The 7,500-nt window shown below is 43.5% G+C and overlaps 2 non-coding genes across 2 annotated transcripts; both read right to left on the bottom strand.

Annotated features, from left to right (window-relative positions):
• Positions 1–489: 489 nt before the first annotated feature.
• LOC123719212 lies at positions 490–646 on the bottom strand. Its single transcript, XR_006755278.1, has one exon. It is a non-coding gene; the product is annotated as a 5.8S ribosomal RNA (ribosomal RNA).
• Positions 647–997: 351 nt separating this feature from the next.
• Positions 998–2,903, bottom strand: LOC123719219. Its single transcript, XR_006755284.1, has one exon. It is a non-coding gene; the product is annotated as a small subunit ribosomal RNA (ribosomal RNA).
• Positions 2,904–7,500: the final 4,597 nt, after the last annotated feature.

Below are 7,500 nucleotides of genomic sequence, written 5' to 3'. Positions count from 1 at the left end.
GCAACCGCTAGAGCAGCGGGCGCGCGCGTTTCGCTTCCTCTCGCGAGAGTAAGAGAAACTGAGCCGAACGCGACAACTTTCAACGACAGCGTCGAGACACGTCGACGCGCGCACCGGCGCCGACCGTCGCGCGATCGCCATGCGGGACCGGGACGATGCGAGCAAACACGCGCGACGCGTAAACGCGAACGTCGTTGTCGTCGTTGTCGTTGTCGTTGCGTAAAGACTCGACGCGCACCCGTGCCGCGGGAGACACGGTGCGGCGGGGAGAATTTATTTGTGCGACAAAAGTATCGTATAGACGTGGCTTAACACGGCCAATACGGATGACGAGTCGTAATCGAACATATATTCGAACGGATCGTTCGGCCGCTCGGCGGCCTAGCGAAACCGTCAATTGCACGCGCGACAGAGATGCGGCGCTACGACCGGAGTCGCAGCGATCGCCGCTCGTCACGCGAACAGTGTGGCTTTTTGTTTTTATGCAGCCGGCCCTCAGACAGGAGTGGTCCTGGATATTTCTCCACGGACCGCAATGTGCGTTCGAAATGTCGATGTTCAAATGTGTCCTGCAGTTCACACTATGACGCGCAGTTAACTGCGTTCTTCATCGACCCGCGAGCCAAGTGATCCACCGTTCAGGGTAATCGTTTTGTTTTTGTGTGTGTTTTTGTATGAGAAAATATAAAAGGTGCGAAAAAATTAAACAAAAAAATTTGAAAATAATACTTATCATTAACGTGTACGACAAATGAAAATAAAGAAAATCTCTTTTATTTGCGTGGTTGTACACAAAAATTAAAATATTATTTCAAAGTATCAATAGGCGATAGCGAACGCTAATCAAAGCGTGTCGCAACGCACACGTCGCGAATCGACGAGAGAGAGTCAACCGTCTCGGATTCGATTTTGATTCGTATCATTCACGTGTTTTTTGTATTTTTTTCTTTTTTTGCGAGTCTTTGACAACAACAAAACAAAAAGAAAAAACCAACGTTAATGATCCTTCCGCAGGTTCCCCTACGGAAACCTTGTTACGACTTTTACTTCCTCTAAATGATCAAGTTTGGTCAACTTCCCAGCAACGCCGACGGCCGTGAGGCCACCGCGTGTCGGTCCGAAGACCTCACTAAATCATTCAATCGGTAGTAGCGACGGGCGGTGTGTACAAAGGGCAGGGACGTAATCAACGCGAGCTTATGACTCGCGCTTACTAGGAATTCCTCGTTTATGGGGGATAATTGCAAACCCCAATCCCCAGCACGAAGGAGTTTCAACGGGTTGCCCGGGCCTCTAGGCCAGGGAGAACATGTTGATTCCTTCAGTGTAGCGCGCGTGCGGCCCAGGACATCTAAGGGCATCACAGACCTGTTATTGCTCAATCTCGTGCGGCTCGAAGCCGCCGGTCCCTCTAAGAAGAATTTTAATACGTCGCCAGTGAGTTGCGCTCCCCGAGAGTCGCGCACACCTTGAATGACGACGCCTATTTAGCAGGCTAGAGTCTCGTTCGTTACCGGAATTAACCAGACAAATCGCTCCACCAACTAAGAACGGCCATGCACCACCACCCACCGAATCAAGAAAGAGCTGTTAATCTGTCAATCCTTCCGGTGTCCGGGCCTGGTGAGATTTCCCGTGTTGAGTCAAATTAAGCCGCAGGCTCCACTCCTGGTGGTGCCCTTCCGTCAATTCCTTTAAGTTTCAGCTTTGCAACCATACTCCCCCCGGAGTCCAAAATCTTTGGTTTCCCGGAAGCTGCCCGCCGAGCCATTGTAGTAACGTCGGCGGATCGCTAGATGACATATTTACGGTTAGAACTAGGGCGGTATCTAATCGCCTTCGAACCTCTAACTTTCGTTCTTGATTGATGAAAACACCTTTGGCAAATGCTTTCGCTGATGTTCGTCTTGCGACGATCCAAGAATTTCACCTCTAACGTCGCAATACGAATGCCCCCAGTTATCCCTATTAATCATTACCTCGGAGTTCTGAAAACCAACAAAATAGAACCGAGATCATATTCTATTATTCCATGCACGAAATATTCAAGCGGCATTTTGAGCCCGCTTTGAGCACTCTAATTTGTTCAAAGTAAAATTGTCGGCCCCCCTCGACACTCACCGAAGAGCACCGCGATAGGATTTTGATATTGAACCGGCGTTTTACCGCCGGCTCACCGACGATATGCTCCGCAGACGTGTCAGTATCACCGCGGATGCGGTGCACCGACAGCGCGGCGCACAAATGCAACTACGAGCTTTTTAACCGCAACAATTTTAGTATACGCTATTGGAGCTGGAATTACCGCGGCTGCTGGCACCAGACTTGCCCTCCAATTGTTCCTCGTTAAAATATTTAAAGTGTACTCATTCCGATTACGAGGCCTCGTAAGAGTCCCGTATCGTTATTTTTCGTCACTACCTCCCCGTGCCGGGAGTGGGTAATTTGCGCGCCTGCTGCCTTCCTTGGATGTGGTAGCCGTTTCTCAGGCTCCCTCTCCGGAATCGAACCCTGATTCCCCGTTACCCGTGACAACCATGGTAGTCGCAGAAACTACCATCGAAAGTTGATAAGGCAGACATTTGAAAGATGCGTCGCCGGTACTGGACCGTGCGATCGGCAAAAGTTATCCAGATTCATCAAAATTAACGACTTCGGACGCATGGCCCTCCGCCGATTGGTTTTGATCTAATAAAAGCACTCATCCCATCACTGGTCAGAGTTCTGATTGCATGTATTAGCTCTAGAATTACCACAGTTATCCAAGTAACTGAGTAAGATCTAAGGAACCAAAACTGATATATTGAGCCATTCGCGGTATCGCCTTAATACGGCTTGCACTGAGACATGCATGGCTTAATCTTTGAGACAAGCATATAACTACTGGCAGGATCAACCAGGGAGCTGCTTACGCAAACGACACGCCTACACCGCGGTCACGCGGCTTCGGCGAGCCGCTGGCTCGGCGGCGTCGAGGGGCGCGCGCTTGCGCGCGCGCCTTCTCGACACGCGTGAACGTAACGCGTCGAATTTGCACGCGACGCGACGTTCGCGCTTCATATCGATAGACTAACTTTGACCGGTCTACGAGCGGCCGTCCCGTCACGATCTCGCAACGAGGTGATGTACAACGATGCTCGACCACTGTGAGGGACATAAAACTGCAACGAACACGACCCCGCGGGCGGGAATCGATGTTGTGACAATTTGAAAATTGAACATTCATCTAAACGCAACTTCTCAATTTTTATTCAATACGTTATTGTAAACATATTAAAACTCGGCTGGCAATTACATGCGCACACACACGCATGATTCGCACTAGATACGATCAACGCCCGGAGCTTGAGGGATAAATTCCAACACGACGCTGCGCACACCGTTTCGACGATGGGCGCGTGTGCGTCCTCTTTTATACATTCTTTCCATATACGGTCGCCGTGGCGACCGCGCACGTGTCGAACACGCTAGGCGCCCTGCGTTGAGGTGTGCCTAGAAGCGTATTCTTTTAACATCACAGATAACACCGGGGGAGACGGTCCCAAATCTTGGTCGATTGGTAACATCACCATACGGTCTGCGAACGCGGTGCTATAATATAATTTTATATTATATTATATAAAATATGAGGAGGAGTAGTATGTATATTCTTTGTTATTTTGTGTTGACACAAGAGAGATATATAAAATGTACTATACACCACACACACAGAGAGAGAGAGAGCTGGGAAAGATCTCGGCGGTCTCGCATTCGAAATACGAATTTGATATAATTTCCTCCGAAAATCCATACCCATATCTATATCATCCATGCGCGAATATATGTATATAATATTCTCACACTTCGCACAAACACAAAAACAAGAACACATTCTCTCTCGTCCGTCGTTCGTGTCTATTTGAGACGAACGACGCGCGGCAACGAGAACGAGTCGACGCTGTGCGCACGACTGTTTCGCTCCACATCTATACCGAGAGCAATAGTCCGCGTCGGCATTGGAGCGGACGTCGAATGTTTCTCGTAGAGCGAGCGAGAGAGAGACGATTTTTCATTTTATTATGTATGTGTATTGGCGTGCAGTAGTAGCACGTAGTAGTACTAGTAGTAGTAGTAGTAGTAGTAAAAAAATATTATTATTTATTTTATTGACTGATATGATTTTGTTTGTTTTCTTTTTTTTGCATAGACATTTGTATTGATAGATATGTTTCTCGTTGAAGCTCGCAGCACACGCTCAGAGAAATGGCAATGTGGGTTTATTTGAAGAAAAGAAAAAACAAAAAAAACAATTATATTTATTAATAATATGTATGTATGTATGTATGTATGTATGTATGTATGTATGTATGTATAATAATGAATTATAATAATTATTCCGATGCAACGTCAGAGGAAAATGTTTCTCGTACAGGTGCGGCGCGCGACGGCCGGCCGCTCGACAGTTTCGCGCCGAATGTTTCTCGTTGAAGCTCGCAGCACACGCTCAGAGAAATGGCAATGTGGGTTTATTTGAAGAAAAGAAAAAACAATTATATTTATTAATAATATGTATGTATGTATGTATGTATGTATGTATAATAATGAATTATAATAATTATTCCGATGCAACGTCAGAGGAAAATGTTTCTCGTACAGGTGCGGCGCGCGACGGCCGGCCGCTCGACAGTTTCGCGCCGAATGTTTCTCGTTGAAGCTCGCAGCACACGCTCAGAGAAATGGCAATGTGGGTTTATTTGAAGAAAAGAAAAAACAAAAAAAACAATTATATTTATTAATAATATGTATGTATGTATGTATGTATGTATGTATGTATGTATAATAATGAATTATAATAATTATTCCGATGCAACGTCAGAGGAAAATGTTTCTCGTACAGGTGCGGCGCGCGACGGCCGGCCGCTCGACAGTTTCGCGCCGAATGTTTCTCGTTGAAGCTCGCAGCACACGCTCAGAGAAATGGCAATGTGGGTTTATTTGAAGAAAAGAAAAAACAAAAAAAACAATTATATTTATTAATAATATGTATGTATGTATGTATGTATGTATGTATGTATGTATGTATGTATGTATGTATAGTAATGAATTATAATAATTATTCCGATGCAACGTCAGAGGAAAATGTTTCTCGTACAGGTGCGGCGCGCGACGGCCGGCCGCTCGACAGTTTCGCGCCGAATGTTTCTCGTTGAAGCTCGCAGCACACGCTCAGAGAAATGGCAATGTGGGTTTATTTGAAGAAAAAAAAAAAAAAAAAAAAAAACAATTAATTTATTAATAATATGTATGTATGTATGTATGTATGTATGTATGTATAATAATGAATTATAATAATTATTCCGATGCAACGTCAGAGGAAAATGTTTCTCGTACAGGTGCGGCGCGCGACGGCCGGCCGCTCGACAGTTTCGCGCCGAATGTTTCTCGTTGAAGCTCGCAGCACACGCTCAGAGAAATGGCAATGTGGGTTTATTTGAAGAAAAGAAAAAACAAAAAAAACAATTATATTTATTAATAATATGTATGTATGTATGTATGTATGTATGTATGTATGTATAATAATGAATTATAATAATTATTCCGATGCAACGTCAGAGGAAAATGTTTCTCGTACAGGTGCGGCGCGCGACGGCCGGCCGCTCGACAGTTTCGCGCCGAATGTTTCTCGTTGAAGCTCGCAGCACACGCTCAGAGAAATGGCAATGTGGGTTTATTTGAAGAAAAGAAAAAACAAAAAAAACAATTATATTTATTAATAATATGTATGTATGTATGTATGTATGTATGTATGTATGTATGTATGTATGTATAATAATGAATTATAATAATTATTCCGATACAATGTCAGAGGAAAATGTTTCTCGTACAAGATCGCCACGCGACGCGACAAGATGCCGTTCAACGGCACGATATCTACAACTCTGTCGATAGATATGTAGATAGTATCTACTCTGTCAAGTATATGTGTGTAACGTGTGGTGGTGTGTGGTGTGGGGTTTTGTTAGCGATAGCGATACGTTTCTAGTTAAAATTGAATATTTAAAAATAAAAACTCTTCTGGTAAGAAAAACTATTTATGGTTTATTATGGTGTGTCTAGTGCAACAACATCAACATTGTCATAATCATAATAATATAATTATTATTAGGGCTATAGGTTAACCTTCCAAATAGGGACCGTCGATTTAAATGTCGATATTTTTAATTATTCTAGATAGTACTCACTAAAAGAAACTTAAGTGCTTGCTTACTTACTTACTTACTTAGTTGATTGAGTTTTTTTTTTTTTTTTTTAAACTTTTTCATACAAATTGATATATAAGACATATATGGCCGTTACCGACCGCCGACCAAAATCTATTTCATAAAACCGACATAAAATTGATGTCAAACGTCAATCACTTTGAGTTGACTAAGTGTAAGGGTTCAGATTATTTTGAAAGTATCGATCATTTGCGATGCATACGAGAAAAAGATCATTCATTTCATTGTTTGTAAGTTGTAAATTTTGTGTATTATATTGTAATTCTTGAGTGAGAATTGAGTGTTTACTTACTTACTTACTTACTTACTTATTGAATATCCAAAAAGTACCCAAAACCGAATCAGAGCGCCCCACTATCCACGCGGTCTTGTCTGCCCTACCCCTAGAGTGTATATAAAAGCTCGGAGGCGCGCAGGGAGAGCAGCCCTCACCCGCCGTACCCAAAGCGCGGGCATCATGCAAGCCGTAGCGGCTGAGGCTGGTCGCCGAAGGCGACCAAAAAAGCCGAGGCTGCGTAGGCTTGAATAAAATGCCCTGCGCTTTTGGTACGCAAGGGTGGAGGGGCTGCATTTCCCGTAGCGTCGGAGCAGTACAAAAACCAATTATCATCCATTGTTCGGTTAGGTTAGGTTAGGTTTAGGTTTGTATATTAATATTTTTTATTTTTTTATTTTTAATATGATGCAAAATGAATTTTTATCATTTTGTATGTGTGTATGTATATATGTATTTATGTATGTATTTTTTATATATTTCTTGTGCGTTGCGTGTTTTACAATACAAAATAGAAAATGTTTCTCGTACAAGAGCGACGCGCGACCGACCGGCCGGTCGGCAGCTTCGCGCCGAATGTTTCTCGTACAAGATCGCCACGCGACGCGACAAGATGCCGCTCAACGGCACGATATCTACAACTCTGTCAATTATATGTGTGTTGTAACTAGCGGGGTTTTGTTAGCGACAGCGATACGTTTCTAGTTAAAATTGAATATTTAAAAATAAAAACTCTCCTGTTAATCAAAACTATGTATCGTTTTGTTTTGTTTAATAGAGTTTACAAAAATATAATATTTTTTATATTATATAATTGATTATTGATTGATTGTTTGTTTGTTGTGTTATACTTCGTGTCGTCGTCTCTCATCGGTTGGACACACACACGATGTTGATAATTAAAAATAATCAAACACCACCGCGGCCGCCAACAAAGAGACGACGGACGACACACGCCCCGCCGCC

The sequence above is a fragment of the Pieris brassicae genome, unplaced genomic scaffold (assembly GCF_905147105.1).
Source record: "Pieris brassicae unplaced genomic scaffold, ilPieBrab1.1, whole genome shotgun sequence".
NCBI lineage: Eukaryota > Metazoa > Arthropoda > Insecta > Lepidoptera > Pieridae > Pieris > Pieris brassicae.
This window is presented reverse-complemented; position numbering and strand designations above follow the sequence as displayed.